Below are 22,863 nucleotides of genomic sequence, written 5' to 3' on the forward strand. Positions count from 1 at the left end.
AATGTATGGTCAACATCTAAACCTACATTTCATCATTTTTTGCATACCATTATAAAAGCTATGCAAAAGTATAAGATAGGGTAATCAAAAGCATCAATTGCTTGCTGGTTATTCAAAAATCTAAAGGATTTTTTAAAACCTTTAAGCACATTCACTAAGTGCTTGACTAAAGCATCATTGTCCTTTTGTAAGGCTATGTGTAAGCTGTAAACACATAGACCACTTTATCTCTTAAATCACTTTTGGCCTAATATCTATCAGTTTATCATCAATTTTCTTTTGCTCTTAAGTGCCTACTTTGTAAGGGAATAGGCATTGCCATTAATTGGTAAGACCTTCCTACTACTATGGGAAACTTTCAAAAGCATAGGCATACAAATGAGCCATTCACATTTGGTTTATTAATCATGATGACGCAAGTAAATCTCATGACTAAAATCTTTTGTAAACATGGAGTAGGAAACTGCCCTTGTCAGTGATATAAGGCAAGAGGTTAAACCCTTCCCTTCACCCCGTCATTGTCCATGAACAAGATTTCTAATACTCATGGTCAATGCAGCTAAAACTTACCTATCAAATCACTATAATAAGCAAGAGTAGCAATCTTACAAAGGCTCTTGTGGCAGAAGAATCAAGGTGACAACAAGAGATGTGATGCATCATTCCAAGATCTACTTCAAGCGGAAGAGTAAGCACACTATCATTAAGTGCTTATGCATATCATTGAATAAGAAACATGAGAAATGTAGTCAGATGATCTCATCTCTCCTGATTCTGAGAGGTTACACTCTAAAATCTCTTTGAAACTATCCTATACCATGTAGCATCTTTCCATAAACATCCTTGTAGCCGATTTAAGGCATCCCATCGATTCATTGAGGGGGGAAATCATTTACATGCTGTGTAGTCCAATGCCACCTTGGCATTGGGGAGGGGGTGTTAGAAGTGTAGCATGGGAACCCTAAGTAAGCAAGGGTGCATGAGGGAAGGTGAGGTGTGAATGAATTGAAGGGTAAGGGAAATCCTAATCCTAGCCCACATTGAGGCTATACAAATAGCTTGGAGGTCACTCTCAAGAGTAGAGAGAGTGTACCAATTGTACTTGTGAACAACTCATTAAGCAAGATTTCCAGATTCTTATACTTTGAGCTATCTTCTCCCTCTTGTGCACACTTTCCCATGCTACTACTTTCATATTCTAACAATGGTAAGAGGAGGATATATATCTCAATGGTTGATTCCACCTTGAGCATATCAGAGCAGGGATTCATAGAGATTCCGAGATATATGCAGATCTATATGCCACATCGATTGAGAGTTCTTATTGGACAGCTTAGGGTATCATCACATCAGCTTATGCTTGAGAGTGGCAGAGCCAGTGGCATCCCACGGGAGGAGAGGATATACCCCCTTTGCAAATCAGAGGTGGAGAGTGAGGAGCATTTTATTCTCAGATGCCCGTCATACTCAGAGTTGAGATCTAGATACACATTGAGCAGCTCACTTCAGGGATGTATGACTGATATGGATTAGAGATCATTTGGCCGTTTTCTGGGAGAGGCATGGCACATCAGAGAGTAGAGCACACAGCGGGTCCCATTGAGAGAGGGGCCCACCCAGACGACTATTACACAGTTCTTTCAGACAGACAGAGTGAGAGCTACTGTACCAGCCTCCAGTCAGACCTCCGAGCTCACACTACAGCAGGCTGAGGACCAGCGTACCCGACGCCGCACGAGGATCCGTGGGTTTCGGACCCCACAGCCACACCGACAGGAGATCCAGAGGATTCTTGATCTACATCGACAGCAGACTGAGATCCGATGACACTCGACACATTGGATCTCAGATCTCCAGTTTGCTCTTTCTCCACCGCCAATGTACCACATCTTGCATCCAGGAGGGATCACCTGCTATTAGCGACTTCGATGACTGCTACTACATCCCAGGATAGTATATCTCCCTGCATCTGTTACATATACACATCGCACCACTTTATCACAGCCGACAGTTGTTCCCCTATCACAGCCGACATTTGTTCCCCTTTTGTAGCCATTATCTGGAGTACCAGAGCTACATACGCACATACACATACACGACACTTATCACACTCACAGCACCGTATTTTCAGTTTCCAGTTTTTAGCTTTTCATTCAGCACTTTTATTTTGGATAGCTGGACCTCATCACTTGTATCACAGTTTGTCTCATAGGCCAGTTTTGGTCTTTAGAAGACGTTAATATAACTTTCTTTCTTTCTTTCTTTCTCTCTCTCTCTCTCTCTCAAGGTGCTCAAATCGATAAGATAGAAGCAAGAAAAAGAGCTCTCAAAGTTGGCACACACAAGAAAAGCTTCTCTATTTACTTTTTTGTTTTTATACATAGAGTTTTGAGTTTAGGATTCCCTCCATAAAATGGTTACCTTACCTATCTTTTTTGCCTTTTAACAATCCTCTCTTTATTTATACATAGATCTTAGGTTAATTGTATCAATCTTATTAATCATGAATAGACACTTAGTGCCCACAACCTCATCTAACTAATTTTCTTTGGCCATGTCTAAATGAATCTAATCCAACACAATCCCATCCAAAATTCTTTCTACATTTGTATTAATATACCTTTTGCTTCAATTTGACTTGACTTTTGCATTCTTTTTTCCTTTAAGGTTAATAGTTACTAAATCTTGTTTCTACTATTGATGATTCTCAGCCCAAAAAGAGGGCCATAAACTAGAGATAAGTACCAAGTTACTTGACACACAAGCTTCAAGTATCCCACCACTTATCACAACTCATGTCATGTGGCTGACCACTTAGCCTTGTGCTACTCCACTTTCCTTTTTACACTAGCTCTCCCATTTCTCCTATAAAAAGAGTTGATTTTCTCTCATTCTAAATCAATTTTCTTGGTCATAAACTCATGTGCAGTCAAGCTAAAGATAGCCCAAAGTTGGCCCTACCATCTCCATCATCATCAAATGTCTCCATATTCCCTCTTCTTTTGCTATTGTTTTGCAAAACAGGTACGTAAATTCATTACAACATCTTCTTTTCAAGCTCTTCTAGAATTATAAGCTCAAGAAGAAAGCCATATCAATTTATTGCTGATCCCCGTGAAAAAGGGTTGTTTTCTCTCAATCTTACTCTTGGGATTGTAAAGAAATAAGTTGTATAATTTCATAACAACTCTATATATGTGATTCATGTGTGCATGTACATCTTTCAAATGATCTTGTGAGAGTGAGAACTACTCCTCACTCTCAAGTTGATTATAACTAAGCTCATCCCTAAGGGACTTGAGTTGGGGAAAAATATATTCCTATAGGCGGATTTGCCATCTTCAACCCTCAATTTGTCTCATCTCTATTTCTAAAGTGCTCATGGATGTAATTTTCTAAATAATTTCATATGATGCAACCTGCGATATTCATTCTTTCTATTTTATCCAATGATTCAATGTCAAAAAAAGGTGAATACTAAAGTTTCAAGCATAGTACGTTGTTCAAGGTGTCTACATAGAGGGCAAGAAATATGCCAATTCAAAAGTGAGTCGTTGCATGACCAAGCCTAGTATGTCTTAATATGCACATAACCATACTACTACATAGCAACTTGAATGAGGGGTTTTCCATTGATTATTTTTACATTGACATGGAGCGTTTCACCATTTGTCAAAAATCCATGCATTTGAGGAATGCAAAAGTTATCTTCTCCACGGGAAAATGCCTTAAGCAAGCTATAACAAACTCGTACCATGTCAGCAGTGAACACAACTCAACAATAATCTAGCAATTAATATTGGGGTGGATAACCTTACTCTAGCCCATCTAGAAACATGTGGCAACTTACTCATCATATTTTATGGCCATTTCCAAGGCTCCAAAAAACTAGCTTTAGGATGTTGCCATGCCTAGCTCAGTCTAAACTTGTAAGCGTTCTACAAGTAACTAGAGCATGTTGTGAGACATATCTATAGATACAACAACCTTTATCAAGGTTGAGTTGCACCCAGCACTACGAGGTCCTATTGCAATGGGGGTTGTGATACACCCACAATGAAGCTGTCACAATTGAGGATCCTAAGGGGATATAGTGAGGACATCCTTTTTTTGTCAAGAATGGTGATAATTGAATTAAAAAGGAAAGGAAAATATTTACAAATTCATCCAATAGCTAGCTTTGATGATAAGCCGCATGGATCTAAGATTAGCATAGAGAGTACAGAGAGACCCTTCTGGAAATATAATAGGATAGGCTATATGAGCCATGGAGGCTGAGTAGACCCCAAAGGGAGCATTAGGGCCAAAAATACTTCAAAGAAGGCACTTGTAAGAAAATGATTAAGTTGCTAATTAGTTGAGATTTTGGAAGAATGAAACTACCAAATTCAGTTGCTCAAATGTGATTAATGAGAGAATATTTAAATCATTGAAGGGGCGAGCCATTAATTGCCCTCATCTTTTAATTTATGTCAGGGTCACCTTTTCAACTATTTTTGTCTTAAAACTTGGGAGAATTTGTATTTTCAAGATAAGTCTACCAAAATCGCATTCGTTTGCCCCCACATCTTCTTTTCACACACCAACCAATCTTTCACCATTCTCTTCTTTGTGCTCACTTTCTTATCAGTGTGAGATTTATTTGTGGTTGATCTGCTAAAATGTTTAGCAATATCTCTTTAAGTATTACAGATGTGAGCACATGCAAGTACAAACTTACCATCCAAGTAGATCCAATTTATACATCTTGGAGAAGTATACATCGCCAAGTACTAACAGATGAGATGGAGGTTAACATGTTGCAAACATGAGGAAAGAAACACATAGATTTGTGGATGGATGGAAATATTTATCCCAAGGATCCTTCCATAGGTAAACCTCCTAATCTTTTTAATATTCATGACTACGTAAGATATGTTGGGGAAGGTTATAATGGGATGATTAGTTATTGTTCAAGGTTATGCTCTGCATCTTGGACATGGATGGCTCAAATGCACAAAATGAGAAAAGCATTATTGATTGCATAGACAAGCATTTCTGAGCTTACAAATAAGATTGACATACTGGAAAATGCTAATAAGTCATTACAAGACAAGCTAGCAAACTTGAAGGAAACTCCTATAGGATTCAAAGAGAGAGAAAGAGACCATTAAAAAATATAACTAGATTGTGTGAGAGAGTAAAGAAATGAAGACTCATTCTTGCAAAGAAATATATCTCTAACATATCGGGCATTAATATTCAAGAGAGTGAGGAGAGAATCAGTCTTTTAAAAGAGACCACGAATAAGAATGATATTTTGTGGATTATTAAGTCACCTCAGAATGTGGATTTGAGAGGCCCCACTCTCAAAGAATTGGTAAAGGACTTAAAGGATACAGTAAAACCAAACAAAATTGTAGAGACATGTGATATTGTGGATATTAGTCTAAAAGGTTATCATGCTATCTCTAGATTATGGTTTAAAAATCTTAAATGTAATAGAATAACTATATTTTGGGTTGCCTCAAGCACTTGTAGTATCGGATGTAAAGGATAGCTATGAATCATAAGATTCCACATGTTTTTGGGAAATGCATTCATCTTGAAACGTCTATGCGATATGAAAAGACAAAAAGAAAATCTAGTTTTGAATACAATGTATTTGCAAGATAATCGATTGGAGAACCAGGGACGCTCCGCACTTAGCTACCTAGCGTTTACCGTGGGCCAAAAAAGTTTGTCCATCTGTAATAAAAATGACAGGAATGACTACAGCCACGTCATTCTAAACAGCAAGAAATCACATATTCTGTTAAAGATAGCTAGCATACGCTTCATGCTTGTATGAGTCACGAGATCCATCATGCGCAGGTTCAATCCCCGTCGAGGGTAGTTTATTGAAAGGAGGTCTTTCATGCCAAAGAGTCCAAGGGTAAGCTCAACCCGTCTCCATTTTTGGCAAAATGACAGGAATGACTACAGTCACGTCATTCTAAACAGTAAGAAATCACATATTCTGTTAAAGATAGCTAGCATACACTTCATGCTTGTCTGAGTCACGGGATCCATCATGCACAGGTTCAATCCCTGTCGAGGGAAGTTTATTGAAAGGAGGTCTTTCATGCCAAAGAATCCAAGGGTAAGCTCAACCCGTTTGCGTTTCCGGCCACAGCATTGCGGGTTCAATGGATTGATTTCCATAAAAGCCATGATCGAATGATCATGAATTCACCTTCTGAAACAATGAGTTCAGGTCTGGGGGATACAACATCGATGACTTTGCACCCCTCAGACATTCCTTCAATAGTAATCTCATATCCTCCCTTTCCCTGGGTTGATCTAAGAAGAGTGCACATTGTAATGGTTCACATGTATAGACTCACAGTAGAGGAATGTCACAATGTTTTGAAGTTTGCCTTGAAGTTCAATGAAGCATAGATTCAAAAAGGACAAAAGATAGAAAGATTCAGAATTTTCATCATGAACAAGGTATTGGACTACATCAATGGTGGGGTTCAGGCACCAGTGCATAAGTTCCAATCTGAGATGGATATTTGGTAGGTTGGTGCAACTAAAGTACCAATTGAGAATCATCAAACATTGAAATGATTGTTCACTCGTACAAGTATTCCAAACATTATTAAGTCTCAAAGTGAAGGAAAAATGTTGGAGGTTGATGGGGTTGGTAATTTTAATGTGGAATGGCATATGAGCACTCACTTAAAAACTATCAAATGTATGCTTAAAATATGTAATGGGATAAATATAAAATATCATTTTATTTATTGCATGGAAAGTGTTGGGTCTAAAGATTGGAGTAACTTACACCTTGCAAGAAGAGCCCCAACTAGAGACTCTATAGATTTGAGTATATTTAAAAATAAAGAAGACATATGGGATCCCATTATTTCAATTCCTCTTAGAAATGTTCATATATATACTTTGCATGCATATATTAAAATAATTGACAAACTTCTCAGGCTGCATCTCGACTATGCATACTTGATTAAGCCCTTGTCTTTATCAGATGAGTGCATTGACAAATGTGAGGCATTACTCTCCAAGATGGGTTGTCATGGAGGCCAAGTTCACTTAAGAAAAGATCCAACACTTTCATAGAAAACAAGAGATGTCTTAGCTTATGTCTCAATGGAAGGCTCAAAAGCTAGATGCTTTTTATGAAGCCATACAAGAAAATAGGTGAGCATTACTTGGGAGTATTGGAGAGAGCTATGTGAGATAACAATAAATGTTGCAAGCACACCATGACTTACATATTTAAGGATGGAGGTTTGGAGACACCTTAATGTCTTTCTAAAGCTCCTCAAGCAGCAACAAAAGACAACATACACATATCCAGAAGAGTTCAAATGTTTGATTACAAAACTTGTTCAAGCAATAAATGAGGCATAGGGAGAAAAGGATATCACATTTTATTTGGTAAGAGAGAATATTTAATCCAAGTTTTCTTTGATAGATTTTTCAATGGCATAAGATGATTGTTATTCTCTTATATTTACAACATATCTTTCATATCCATGGGCGTTACTTTGTGGAGGAGCAAGGACCCCTAGCAACTTATAGCAGCTAAGGTATGGAAAAATCTCACAATCAAGCACAAAACATGGAGGAGGAGTTACAAAAACAAATGCTCTCGAGAGGAGCTATTCAATTGGCTTTTTTGACAACAGCTTCAAAGAATGAATACTAAAGATGACAATGAAACTTGAGAATCAGTAGTATTTTTTAAGATAGAAAAGGACAAAGCTAGCTCTCAAAAGCCTCCTCATCAAGGATCTCTCCTCTATAATGTAGAATTTTTTTTCTCTTGTAACCGACTATGGATTTTATATCAGTTAGATTTGCTACCAAATCATAAGATGAGAGGGCCAAAAAGTATCTTGCTCTAGAAGTAAAGAAACTAGGATCATAATCGAAAGTCCTAATTACTATTGTCTTCTCTAAAAACATTACCTTATGCACATTAGATTGTAACCCAGAGAAACCAACTATGCCATTTGCAGCATCAAAAGCCTCTACATTGATCGCTAAATAATAATCCTCCTTGATATTGAAGAGTCTTTGGATGTCTAATAGTAATGTATATTCCTTGTTCTAAATAGGGAAAGTTGGGAGAGAAGGAATAGTATAGAAAGAAGAGGAGTCACATACAACATCTACATTTACATGGCTTTCTTCAATTATGGTCTCAGTTTTGTTGGGCAACATCTAGTTTGTCAACAATATATGCTTCTTGCTGAGGGTCCAAACATTCCTCTACATCCTTCTCATTTGCCACCTCATCCAAAAGGCAAAAGTTAGAACATTTTGGTTCCTCCAATTGTTGTTCATCTGATTTGACAGGATATTTAACAAAAGTATACACAATGAATACATCTGCTTTTGACATAAGCCTACATTTTCTAGAATGAGCAGAACAAAACACAATTGGTACACAGAATCTGTCAAGAGAATGCGATCCACACTTCCGTTTGAACAATGACTTCTTTGAAGGTGAGATCCCAACAAGTATATGAACATATTCCTTTGTATCTTTTTCAACCACATGCAATACAAGACTTTCAAACTCAGCAAACTCCTGAGAAACTCCTCCACAAAAAATTTTGCAAGAATTCAAGACATGATCAATATCCCAATCAAGGTTGAAAATATATTTTGTAATTCCATAGTAAGATAACTCCATGCCACTATGAAGAAGAAAGTCTAAGAGCCTTTCTAAGGGAGAAACCTTTGTGATCTGAGACAATCCAAGAACCCTCAATGATGAATTACCTTTGCCTGGAGATTTCTTGTCAAAGTGAAGCAATGTGGAAGCGAATGACCAAGACAAAGAGTGAACAAAGAGAGAAGAGAGAGCGAGAAAGAGACAATGAAATGTAGAAAATCTGTAGTCAAAAATGCCGTATAATGATGTAGAAATATACAAGGTGCAGAGAGAATATCGGCATATGTCTTCACCTTGAAGATCTCAATCTCCGTCAAACCCCCGAGGGCAGTCTACAGCCTAAAACTATGAAAACGACTATTGGAGACTACTAAAATCAGGGCCAATAAATAGGCCAAGAAAAATACCAAAAATAATGTAGGTTGGTTGCATTTAATGTAGCCAACTTGACAATAGTTGTCTGATCTGCACTATCCGACTATAGTAGGATTGACTGTGCCATGTGGCACCTGCGCTCCCTACTGCTACTATCGGCTATACGAGCTGATTGCCATGTGGATTGCCATGAGAAGCTGCTACAAAACTGCTCATATTTTGAAACTGTGTATCCAAGGAATGCCAATTGCTAACACCCCCTCTCATATCCTAGACACGAGAGAAGGCTAAGGGATCTAGAGTGTTGTCCAAATAAAGCCTGGGAAGCACCTTAGTAAACAAATATGCAAGATTATCCTCTATCTTGCAATAGACTAGGGAAATGGTATCATCCAAGACCGTGGGTTGCTTCTTGTTGCTCCATGAAATAGCACCAACACCCAAGATAAAACAATAACCTGTCATAGACCTCAGATGATCCACATCACTAGCCCAATATAAATCACTCCAACCTATAAGTACCAAGTTTGTACCACCTGAACTAGTGGGATAATAGATCCCAAGATCACGAGTCCCTCATAAGAACCACAAAATCCTTTGATTAGCCTACCAATGCACCATCTTGGGTTCCCTCATGAACCTAGCCAGCATGCCTATAGCATAACATAAGTCAACATGGGTATTAAGAGGCCATATTAAGTATCCAACCAACTACCTATATCAAGTTGCATCCGCCAAAGGAGAATCGGAATGAGCTATAGCCTTCCGATTCGGGTCCATAGGATTTGTAAGAGAATTGCATCCCTCCATCTCACATGTAGTCAAGAGCTCTTGTACATACTACTATTGGGAAATAAGGATCCCCCTCGAAGTCTGATAGATCTCATGACCTAGAAAGAAGTGAAGAAGTATCACAAGAACTAAAGCCAGAAAGCTACTCAATATAGATCTCCTCCTTCAACTCCCCATTCAAGAAGGCAAACTTCACATCTAGCTAATAGAGAAACCATCTCCTATGTCTAGCCAAGGCAAGAACTACGTGAATAGTGGCCATTCAAATTGTAGGGGCAAAATTATTATGGAAATCAATGCTTGGGGGTTATGCAAAATCTTTAGCAACAAGATGGGCATTGTGTTTGTCCAATGTGCCATCATTATGGTACTTGGTCTTGAAGACCCATTTGACTCCAATGATCTTCTTATGAGGAGGCTTCGGCACAAGATACCAAGTGCCATTCATCTCAATCGACTCTAGCTCCTCCTGCTCCATTGCTTTATGCCAATGATCATGCTATAAAGCCTCCTTCATGAAAATGGGCTCCCGACCCTACATGACATGAGTCATCAAATAGTAATTAGTGTAAACAAGCTCAATGTGGTGTGCTTGGTTCCTCCAAGAATGCCACAGGCCATTCTACAATGGCTACCACTCCTTAGGGACCTCTCAATCCCTACATCACAAAGATGTCAAGAGCCTAACGAGAGGGGGAGGTTGGCTCTCCATCTACTGAAGTTTTTGGAAGGTCCACTGATGGTGGCGGGGGAGCAATCTGTGAAGTCGATGGCTAAGAACTAAGCTCCTCATCCAAAAAGATTCCTTAAGAGGCATAGGTTCTAGAGAAATAGTTGTTGACACCCAACTATCACCAGAATCTCCAAGAACAAGGTGTTCCTCACCCCCCTCTAAGACTCAAACTTCCACAAACCAAACATCAATGCTCGTGTAGACATCCCACGTAACAGAATTATATAGTCAATAGCCTTGAGACTCTGAGCTATAGCCAAAAAACACTTGTCATTGGGAAGCCGCTTTAAACTTGTCACACAGTGTCTTCAGGGTGTCTTCAGGATATGAACATATGCATCACACCCCAAAAACCCTGAAATAAGGAACATCTAGCTTAGGCCCAAAGTACGCCTCATATGAAGTGTTACCAACAATAGTGGAAGTAGGGAAATGATTAAGGATGTGAACTACAGTAGCAACAGTCTCAGCCCATAGACATTGAGATGTTTGACGATGCTCCATCATGGTACATACTGATCCGAGAAAATCACAAAAAAATATTTACCTAACACTTTGTTGATTTTTTGTACATTTGGAGGTTTGAAATAAAGAAGAGGGTGGGAACAACCTCTTGGGAAATTCAAGAACTCACTGGATAGAAATATTTCATGGACCGGTTTACCAAGGGGGGGTGAAGAGTAAATATCAATGGATGAAGGTGAAGGGAAAATGTGTAATGTGAAAAGAAAAGACATGAAATGGATTTGGAGCCATCCAAAGGGCATGTGAGGCTCATAATGTCATGGCGTTGGAGCCTTATAATAATTCAAACAAATGGGACCCTTCTTGGAAGTATTAGTGAAAGAAAAATCAGGCACATGATTTTGTAAGATTTTTTAAAAATACTTCCACTCTGATCCAAAAAAACTTTTTACCATGAAAGTTGTAGCGCGTGAGCTGAAGTTTTGGTTGCTATTTTTTTATCATTTTTTGAAGCTACGAATTGGGAGATAAGGTCAAAATGGTGAATGCTAACTTTTTCCAACTACGGTGGAGACCACCTCCCAATTTTATACACACCCACACTTTCTTCCCCACACTTAACACTTCCATAAAACATCATTCATTAGACTCCCAACCCTTTCCCCTCTCTTCTCCTCTCTCTCAAGCTAATAAACCATTAGAATTACCCTCCTAAAATCATCCTTAAATTATCCTTAATTATAGTAGTAATGTATGAGTTTTCACTACTCTCTCTCCATTATTGCTAGATATGATCTTATTTTATGAAGATTCTCTATATTTTTTTATAAGAGAGCTCTTGGACTCAAGCTATGGGGGGCAGAATGGAGACAACTCACCTATGATGGAACTTGATTAAGTACGAAATTGGTCAACAAAACATCTAGATGGAACTTCCACATTGGTGGAACCACCTTAATGCAACTTTGGTGGTGTTAATTCCTATTCTATCTTAACCTCCTTCCTAAACACCCTCAAGGCCTATATAAAGAAGCATTCTCCTTTGTAATTTGCAAAAGAGAGAATCAAGAGGCCTTCTTTAGCCCTATTGAGCCTTCCCCATTCTCTCTCATGAGCTCATGCAATTCATTCCCTTACTATAGCTTATGCATGTTCTACAGTGTAATAAGCCCATGCTATTGGTGTCCATATTGTGTATATTGGTTATGTCTTGAGGGTTCTCCATCTCTTGTCCCCTCTTAAGTTTTTTTGATCCATCTATTTTTTGTAGTTCTCTCTCTCTCTCTTTCTCAGTTTTCCTCTCTCCTCCCTCACAAGCTCCTCTCCCTCTTACATAGCATCCTAGTCCGCTCTTCCATGACTAGGTGGTGCCCTTACCTCATTCACTTTGTGGCAGAAGGGAGTTTGGCATAGCATAAAGGCTGCTATACATAAATTCCTTCGTCATAAATTGGTGCCTCCACTGAGGACATTCTCATCCACAATTCTCTACCTCCTTATGCGAGACGATACAACACATCGTATAGAGGTTGCCATACCAAATTTCCTTCGTCATAAATTGGTGCCCCCACTGAGGACATTCTCATCCACAATTCTCTATCTCCTTATGCGGGACAATACAACACATAGTGGTGTATCCTCTACAACAAGTGCTCCAAGTGGCTCTTCTCCAATGCCTTCACCAACTCTTTTTGAAGCTAGTCGAAGTCCACGACTCCCACAATGGTCTCCCAAGGAAGCCCAAGAAAGCAAGTATGCCTATTGGATGACGGCATGTATGCAGGTAAAAGGTGTTCACCTTAGAAATTACATTCTCTCACAACGGAAAAAATCATGTTGCCATCAATTGCTGAGTTCTCATAATTGTGGTGAGTATTTTGCAAACAAAGTGAAGGCCCTTCTGGGAGGTCCTCATCTCCAAATCATCAAATCCCTCTCTCTCTCTGGCCTAATCCACATCAAAGGAGGACAACTATGCATGAACGGTGTGGAGTTTTGTAGAGGTGCAAAGTATGGAGACTACCTTCAATTGTTGCTAGCTCAAAGGTTGGGTGTGGTTGAAAAGGTGGTCATCACACCTTATGAAATATATGTTACTGAGGATGGACACACTAAGACAAGAACAATCACTGGTGAGCAAATTCTCCGTATAGCAAAGTTGGTAAGTTCCAGAAAGAAACACTGGAAAAAATCCTTTATAATTCAAGAAAGTGCATTTCCTCTACTCCCTTAAGTAGTCTCCACTTTTATGAATAATAATAATGGCCCGAATTTCTACACCTTTCACTCTGTACAAAACATCCGAGTTAATATATGCATCAGTAGGAAGATTTTCTTCTAATAGCGTCTTGTCATGTACTTTGGGGCTGAAAGATTAAGGGAGATTCTTGTATCACCAGAACCTATAATCTTCCCAATGCTAGACTACAATGCATCCTTCAATGTACATGTCTTTATTTTATTATAATAGTTTCTCATGAATCACCGCAAGTTGTATGGACCAATCCAACCTCTTCCTATGCAAACTGTGCATATTGTAGCAAGCACAAAGCTTAGATTCCAAGGCATTATTAGAAGCATACTAGGGCCTAGAGGTCTTTCTGAAATCAATGCATCTGTGAACCCATTCATCCTTCCCCTCATAAAATTCAACTTAAGTCTAGACGTGTTCATCTTTGTACTCTACTAAGGAAACATGGCATTTCCAAGCTTCTTTGGGCGCAATGGAAAAAATGTTGAGGATTTTTGGGACAACCTTGAGATGGCCTTCCTTGTCTCTCAGAGTGATGATGAAGCATTAAAATTAAGGGCTTTTCCTTTGGTGCTCAAGGAAGAAGCTAGAAAGTGGTTCCAAACTCTAAATCTGGCCCAAAGAGTTGAATGGGAGGAATTGAAGGCAGCTTTCTTGCAAAGATTTCAACAAACTAACTCAGTTGAAGAGTTATGGCAACGGCTTTTGGCCCTCCATCAAAGTGATCCTTATGGTTATGCAACTTATGAGAAAGGGTTTTTGAAGCTTTGGGGGCAATGGTCAGACTCACTGAATCCTGGTGAGAGAGCTCCAAACTGCCTTCAAAAGGATTGATTTATTTCAGGTTTGTACCCCTTGCTCAGGGAGAAGGTAAAGGTAAAATTTCCACACACTTTTAAAGATACTTTGAGAATCACTAGGGAAAAGAATCGAAAGATTCTCTACCTAGCCTAAGCTAGCCAAACAGTTTTGGGAAACAACATCACAACTATGGAGGCCTCTCAAGTTCCCCCAAATGTATCTAATGCACCAGGCTTTGTTAGAGGTCAAGAAGACATGATCCAACAAATAAACAATCTTACTAATCAACTAGAGGGTTTGAGAGTGAATCTTGTGCAAGGTGCAAGAAGACCTATCGAGGGAAATGGTGGGAATCGACCACAAATGTGGCAACAAGCAAGGGAGATGTTGTGTTACAATTGTGGAGAAAATGGACATGGCATATACAATTTTCCTCACCGTAGAAGATATGATCACCCTGCCAGAGGTCCTCGACAACAAGTAAGCTCTCCTCATGCTAGGACTCAAGAGCAAGAGTAGCCACGACCTGCAATTTTACAACCACCTTATGTTCAAGCTGAAACCTCTATTGTTCAACCAAATGTTGATGTCATAAAAATAGAGGAGGTGGTCAGGGATAGAAGGCTCCAAGAAGAAATAGCGAGAGGTAAGATGAAGGTAGATGTACTAGAGACCATGCCTATTAAGCGGGTACATGTCCAAACTGAGGCAAGTAAGGAAGCAATCAATGAGGCAAGTATATCACGGACACCTAGAGATGAAGGGAAGAAGAGAAAGACTCGAACTAGGTCTAAAATTGATATCTCCGACTTCCCTTTGGGTTCTCAGACACAACCTTATGATCTGATAGAAGATGTGAGCTCTCAAAGGCCAAAAATTACTTGGCCACAACTACTTCATGCCTCTCCAAAGCTACGACAACAATGGTAAAAAATGGTAAGCACAAGGGCAATGCAAGGTAAAATGGTTAGTGCAATCAAGGCATATGGCCTCAAAGATATAGTGCCTTTAGTGGAGGCTCAAATCAAAGGTCAACAGATTCAAAAAATATACATTGATAGTGGAGCAGAGGTTTGTGTCATAACAGAAAAGCTTATATATCAATTAGGCTTAGAAGTAATGGAATCCTCAACCTTTAGGGCAAAGATGGCCAACAATGATGCGGTCACATGTGTGGGTGTAGTGAAATCTTTGAGATTTTCTATTTTTGGAATCACTGTAGCAGTGGATGTTTATGTGATGCTAGTAAAGGGAGAAGAATATCCCCTCATCCTAGGGAGATCTTGGCTTATGGGCATTGGAGCTAGGCAAGTTTGGGCAACAGGGGATCTGGAGTTGAGGCCACGTAAGGTGGGTGGCCATGATCAAAATGTGGTTTACAACTTGAAGAGTGGGCATCAAGAGAACCTTGAACTAGAAACATCTGCCGATGAGTGGAGCTCAAGTGGATGTTCCTCATTGATAGAAGAGGAAGAGAGTTTAAGTGAAGAGAGTGATAGCACTCTCGAAGTTATGGGTGTTACCTAAGAACCTACCTCATCAGAAGACAACCCAAGAATCCAAGGAGAAGATGTTTGGGATGCTAGCCTAGAGAAGATGATATCCAATGATATAAAGGATGAAGAAAGGGAGGGTTATGTGAATGTTCTCAAGAAGCATGCATCATTTTTTATTTCTGATTATACTCACATTACGGGTGTCACTGTAGTGAAGCATCACATTCAACTCAAAGAAGGAAGCAAACCTGTAGTACAAAGATTGAGAAGACTGGGAGTTATGCAACAGGATGCACTGTTGATGGAGGTGAAGAGACTCTTGAATACAGGATTCATATACCTAGTGGAAGATTCAGAATGGGTCTCCCCAATAGTAGTGATGCCAAAGAAAAATGGTAAGTGGAGAGTATGCATAGATTACAAGCTACTAAATGCTGCAATAAAGAGGGACCACTTTTCTCTCCCATTTCAGGATGAAATCTTGAATGAAGTAGTGGGACATGAGCGGTATACAGTGTGTGATGGCTACTCTGGCTACTTCCAAATTCGCATTGCAGAGGAGGATCAAAAGAAGACCACTTTCATCACACCATGGGGCTGTTTTGCCTTTCGGGTCATGCCCTTTGGTCTCACAAATGCCCCAACAACCTTTCAACGATTCATAAATATGGTCTTCCAACCTTACTTTGGTAAGTCCATAAGGGTTTTCATAGATGACTTTTGTATTTACACCTCAAGAAACATGCATCTATGCAAGGTTGATGAAGGATTTACTTGCTTAGCTAGGTTGGGTGGACAACTAAATAAGGATAAATGTCACATTGGGAAAAGCAAGGTTACACTACTAGGGCATGTAGTGTCAATTGAAGGAATTGAGGTAGATCCAAAAAAGGTTAGAAACATTGCTAGTTCTACCTTCCCCAACCTCCATCAAACAATTAGTCTCCTTCTTACAAAAGCTAAGATATTTGGGTAGATTTATACACTTACTCTCTCAGGCCATATATCCCCTGCCTGACATGCCAAGAAACACTTGTATGGAGTGAACAAAGTGAAGAACATTTTAAGGAGATAAAGAAAATGTTGGGGTCACTTCCTATAATCCTCTAGCCTTGTTGGGAAGAAACATTCTTTTTAAACCCTAACGTGGGAGAAGAGGCCATTGGTGTTGCTCTCGTACAAAAAGATCCAAAAACATCCTTCATGAGGCCTATGTATTTTGCCAGTCGCCTCATGAAAGCCTTAGAGAAGGCTTACACCTCCATGGAATAACTAATGTTGGCCCTCATATTTGCAGTAACCAAATTTTGGCCATATTTGCTTCCAAAGAGGTTTGTGATCATCACTGTGGAGGATATGTTTCCCTATGCACTACAACATATGGAAATCTCTGACAAAATAGCAAAGTGGGTGGTCCGACTTCAAGAGTTTGATTATACAGTGCAAGTTGAAAAAACAACTCGAGCATGCCTGGCTAATATTTTGACAAACAAGTGCTATGAGAAAAATCTCAGGGTGAAAAGAAAGGATCTTCCACCACCCCCATCCATAAAGACTCTTGTAGATGCTTGTAGCCTCTACTTTGATGGTGCATACAAGAGAACTAAGGATAAGGCGGCCACATACATTGTTGTTTTCTCTCCTTTAGGATAGAAAATCTATGATGAAGGAATCATCTTGGAAGGTATCCACTCTAACAATGAGGTAGAATATCAAGCTTTAATTCATGGTCTTTGTTAGTGTCTTAGTAATTCAATTGAGAGGTTGAAGGCTTTTGGAGACTCCATGCTATTGATAAGGCAGATGCAAGGTACATGGGCATGCAAAAATACAAACCTCTCTAGTAAAATGAGAGAGGCCAAATCTCTTATGAGAAGATTTAGGGAGGCACAAGTACATCATGTGCCAATTGACCAGAACAAGGATGCCGACCATCTAGCATCATCAAAGCTGAATGAGTCAGTGGTGGGAGCACTGGCTATCAAACCCCCACTTCGGCAAGGAAAGGAAGACTTAGAAGATATTCTACACCTCTTAGAGCAAGGAGAAGCTCCCAAATAGCTAAGGGAGAAAGACAGTGGCTAGCTCGAAAGGCTACAAGATATCGCATGGTAAATGATAGTTTGTATTGTCTTGGTAAGGATGGTGTGCTTAGGAAAGTGCCTTCAAAGTGAAAAATTGAAGAAATCTTAAAATCTTGCCATAATGATGTGTGTGGAGGCCACTTTGCACATGACATCACAAGTAGAAAGGTTCTACAAGCCGGGTTTACTTGGCCCAGTCTAGACTGAGATGTCAAATATTGGTGTCAAACATGTGAAGAATGTCAGAAATCAAGACCACGACGGCTCATAGCAGAACCCCAAACCCCAATCAAGGTCTATGGACCCTTTGAGAAGTAGGGAATTGATGCCATAGGGCCTCTACCACACACTCCATCAGGAAAAGAGTATATTATCATGGGGATAGATTACATGACTAGATGGGCTGAGGCTATCCTAGAAGAATCACTGCTAAGGAAGTGAGTAAATTCATCTTTGACCACATTAGTTGTAGGTTTGGTACCCCTCTTGAAATACTATCAGATAGAGGACCAGGGTTTAAAGCTAATGTGGTGGGTAAACTCATGCAAAAGCTAAATATTCAACGACGACACTCTACCCCTTACTACCCTCAATGCAATGGATTGGTGGAGAAGGTAAATGAAATGATTTGTAAAATCATCAACAAACAGGTACATTCAAGGCCCCGGGATTGGGACAAGTACTTACAGAACCTCCTTCAAAACCATTTTAGGGTTCACACCTTTTCATCTAATTTATGGAAAAAATTCTCTTTTGTCTATTGAGGTGAAGTTAGCTAGCCTTCGGGTATTAGGTGGCACAGAAGGCTCTCAAAAGGAGAAGTTACATCAAAGATTACTGGACCTAGAGAGGCTACAATTGGATCGTGAAGATGCCATCAACCACCACTCCTAGGAAGCTGAGAAGTGTAGAGAAAATTTTAACAAGAAGCTAACATATAAAAACATCAAGGAGGGATCTTTAGTGCTTTGATATGACAATCGCTTTGATAAAAGAAAGGATGGCAAGTTTCTCTACTGGTGGGAGGGGCCGTTTTGGGTCACAAAAAAATTCAACAATGGCTCCTACAAACTTCAAGACATTGAGGGAAAAGTGTACAAGACCAGGGTAAATGGATGGCCCTTAAAACCCTATCACATCAGGGTGGGGTTAGTTCAAGATACTAAAGAGTGTCTAGAGGCATAAATACCTCTAGCCAGGTTGGGGGGGTTATATGATCCAAGAAAATCACAAAAAAATATTTGTCTAACACTTTGTTGATTTTTTGTACATTTGGAGGTTTGAAAAAAAGAAGAGAGTGGGAACAACCTCTTGGGAAATCCAAGAAATCACTGGATGGAAATATTTCATGGACCGGTTTACCAAGGGAGGGTGAAGAGTAAAGATCAATGGATGAAGGTGAAGGAAAAATGTGTAATGTGAAAAGAAAAGACATGAAATGGATTTGGAGCCATCCAAAGGGCATGTGAGGCTCATAATATCATGGCTTTGGAGCCTTATGATAATTCAAACAAATGGGACCCTTCTTGGAAGCATTAGTGGAAGAAAAATCAGGCACATGATTTCGTAAGATTTTTTGAAAATACTTCCACTCCGATCCAAAAAAACTTTTCAATATAAAAGTTGTAGCACATGAGCTGAAGTTTTGGCTAGTATTTTTTTATAATTTTTTGGAGCAAGAGAGATATGGCCAAAATAGTGGATGCCAACTTTTTCCAACTATGGTGGAGACTACCTCCCAATTTTATATACACCCACACTTTCTTCCCCACACTTAAACACTTCCATAAAACATCATTCATTAGACTCCCAACCCTTTCTCCTATCTTCTCCTCTCTCTCAAGCTAATAAACTATTAGAATTCCCCTCCTAAAATCACCCTCAAATTATCCTTAATTGTAGTAGTAATGTATGAATTCTCACTACTCTCTCTCCATTATTGCTAGATATGATCTTATTTTATGAAGATTCTGTATATTTTTTATAGGGGAGCTCTTGGACTCAAGCTATGGGGGGGGATAATGGAGAAAACTCACCTATGATGGAACTTGATTAAGTACAAAATTGATCAACAAAACATCTAGATGGAACTTTCACATTGGTGGAACCGCCTTAATGCAGCTTTGGTGGTGTTAATTCCTATTCTATCTTAACCTCCTCCCTAAACACCCTCAAGGCCTATATAAAGAGGCATTCTTCTTTGTAATTTGCAAAAGAGAGAGCCAAGAGGCCTTCTTTAGCCCTATTGATACTTCCCCATTCTCTCTCATGAGCTCATGCAATTCATTCCCTTACTATAGCTTATGCATATTCTACAGTGTAATAAGCCCATGCTATTGGTGTCCATATTGTGTATATTGGTTATATCTTGAGGGTTCTCCATCTCTTGTTCCCTCTTAAGTTTTATTTATTCATCTATTTTTTGTAGTTCTCTCTCTCTCTCTCTCTCTCTCTCTCTCTCTCTCTCTTAGTTTTCCTCTCTTCTCCCTCACAAGCTTCTCTCCCTCTTGCAAAGCGTCCTAGTCCGCTCTTTCATGACTAGGTGGTGCCCTTACCTCATTCACTTTGTGGCAGAAGGGAGTTTGGCATATCATAGAGGCTGCCATACCAAATTTCGTTCGTCAATGCCATCACAATTACACTGCAATTCTTTTGCTCCAAGATGCCATTCTCCTTAGGGGATTTTGTATTGGCAAACTCCAATGAATACTATGCTATACATAAAAACAAGCAAACTCATTAGAAACAAATTATCTGCCCTTATTCGATTGTAAGGTCTTCAACTTCCATTGTCGCAGTAGGGTTGAAGGTCAACACATGGGTTTAGCAAGAGAAGAATGTATGGGGGTTCAAGAGCTTAGACTTCGGAGATGGTAGAGATAAGAGAATGGTTGAAGGTTTCAAGCCAAGTTCTTGAAGATAAGAGACAGCTTGGTGTAGGTAGATTCAAGGAGAGGAGTAGACGAAAGAGAAGGGGTTCAAAGAGATTTAAGATGTAGAAGAATACTCCAAAAAAGAATTAGAAAATATAGAAGAATACTAACAAAGATGAAGCCTGTCAGTTTCTTTCAGCATTATGAGAAAATATAACTCTAATAGACAAAAACGTCTAAAAAATTATACCTTCCTCTATGCTTCTCAGATCGCCAATCTGATGCTTCCAATGGCTCCGAATGGGGGGTTAAATACCATAACCTCTGGCCAGAATCCTGCCAGATCACTCCTTCATCTCCCACTTTCGGAGTGTTGTTCACTGCCTGAAAATAGCGATCGTACGTCGCGTGATTTCGCTAATCTCTTTTTTTACACAAAATCCTCTCAAATTGGCTGAAAGCTACATGCTTTCTTTTACATGTCCTCCTAATCTAGAAGTTATCTATAGCTTTATGGATTTTTACAAGAGATAATATCTAGAATATCAAAAAATTACTAAAAACTTGTCCAAAAAAATCTAATATTTTGAACCACGGACACTAATACTAATGCCTAAAGTGGCATTGGCTCTCTAAATCTAAAAGAAAGCCACACTCTAGATTTTTTACACGGTGTGCACGTAGCGGCAAGACATCCATCCCCTCCTAACCTACACATCCTCTGGCATGTACCAAAGTCTTACAGATTTGCAGTGTCAGAAGAAGTCTTCTGCCATGTCAATGTCTTCATCTTCTGCGTCTTCTTCTTCCTCTATGTCTTCATGCTCTTGAATTATATTCAAGTCTTCTAGCGCATATGTTGAATTTTCTCTTCATTCGAAGAGTTTGATTCTTTTTTTAGCTATGGGTATCTTCATGCTTGTTCCATCCAATTCAGCCAATGAATATGTGGCATTGTCATGAATGACCTTTACCACATATGGGCTAAACCAAAGCTTTACCATCTTCCTAGAAGCACTGTATTGATTGTCTAGGCTGCTGTCATAGACAAGCACCCAGTCATTTTCTTGAATTGCTCTTGGTCGAAGTCTATGTCACTTATCAAATCTTCTTTTCTTCTTTAGTGTTGCTATATTTTTCTTCTCAATAGCTGCTTGAACATCTTTAGACCTTCTTTCTAGCTACCATATGACCAAAAGTCAGTAACTCTTCTCTACTGATGCCTTCCTCCCAAGGTAGAAGACTCCATGTGAGAATAGATTCTTCAATTGGCATAATTGGTTGTTGTCCATGCATAAGTTCAGCTGGCATATATGTTGAGATGACAAGCTCAACACATGTGGACATTGATGATGGACCGCCTGGTTAGATGGGTTCACACGTCTACACTTAGCACGTCGGTGGTCATTATGACTCTCACATGGCCACTGACTCATTACTTATTATATTCAGGTTGTTACACCTATTTACAGCTGGCATAGTTACAGTGCCAGTCGACTAGTGTAGTCGGTTATGCATTGTTTGACTTAGTAGGCCACTTTCCTTTTATCTTGTATCTTATCTATACTTTGTGTACATTGTGAAGTGTGTGAAAGAAGAAGAAGAAATCAGCAAGAAAACGTTTTGGCCTCCATCTCTCTTCTTGTCTCTTGATTGAGCTTCTCCTTGTGCATTCTGTGTGTGTTCGGCGCAGCATCTTGAGCAATCCCCTCCACCACGCGATTCTTGACATGGTATCAGAGCCGCACCACTGAGAGAGGCTGATTTCAAAGGTTGAAGCAAAGGGGAAGAAGCAAGGTTCGAGCAAGTAAGCCACGGGTAAGAAGCTCTCCCATCCTTCCACTCTTTCTCTTGGATAGTGCCTGTGGAGGCACCGGAAGCAGGGCAGAGCAAAAATCTCAGATTGTAGTGAGATTTGGTGTGCGCGAAGAGCATTGTATATTCTGTAGATAAGCCCTTTAGGGCTTGCCCTGCAGTTATTTTGGGCATTTGAGGCCGTTTCAGGGCCCGTTTTAGAGCCGCAAGTTGCGGACAACAGTTTCAGGGTACGCTGTGACTTCAGCTGTATCGACCGACAGTGGGTACGCAGGTTACAGATTTTAGATCTGTAAGATTAAAGGTGTTTACCAGTGAGTAAACATGAGGTTTATCTGCAAACAGGTTGCAGATTGCATGTATTGTTGAGCAGACAGTGAAAAAGGCTGTCTAGTGTATTGCTGTGCACTACAGGTCGAGGATTGCAGAAGTTTTGCTTGCTGTTTGGTATTATTCTTGTGATAATGGCAGAGAACAGTGGAAGCCCCATCATTGAGAAGCTTGACAAGA

Source organism: Lygodium microphyllum, chromosome 24, assembly GCF_053477565.2.
Source record: "Lygodium microphyllum isolate KBCC chromosome 24, Lygodium_microphyllum_v1.1.10, whole genome shotgun sequence".
In the NCBI taxonomy this organism is placed as follows: Eukaryota; Viridiplantae; Streptophyta; class Polypodiopsida; order Schizaeales; family Lygodiaceae; genus Lygodium; species Lygodium microphyllum.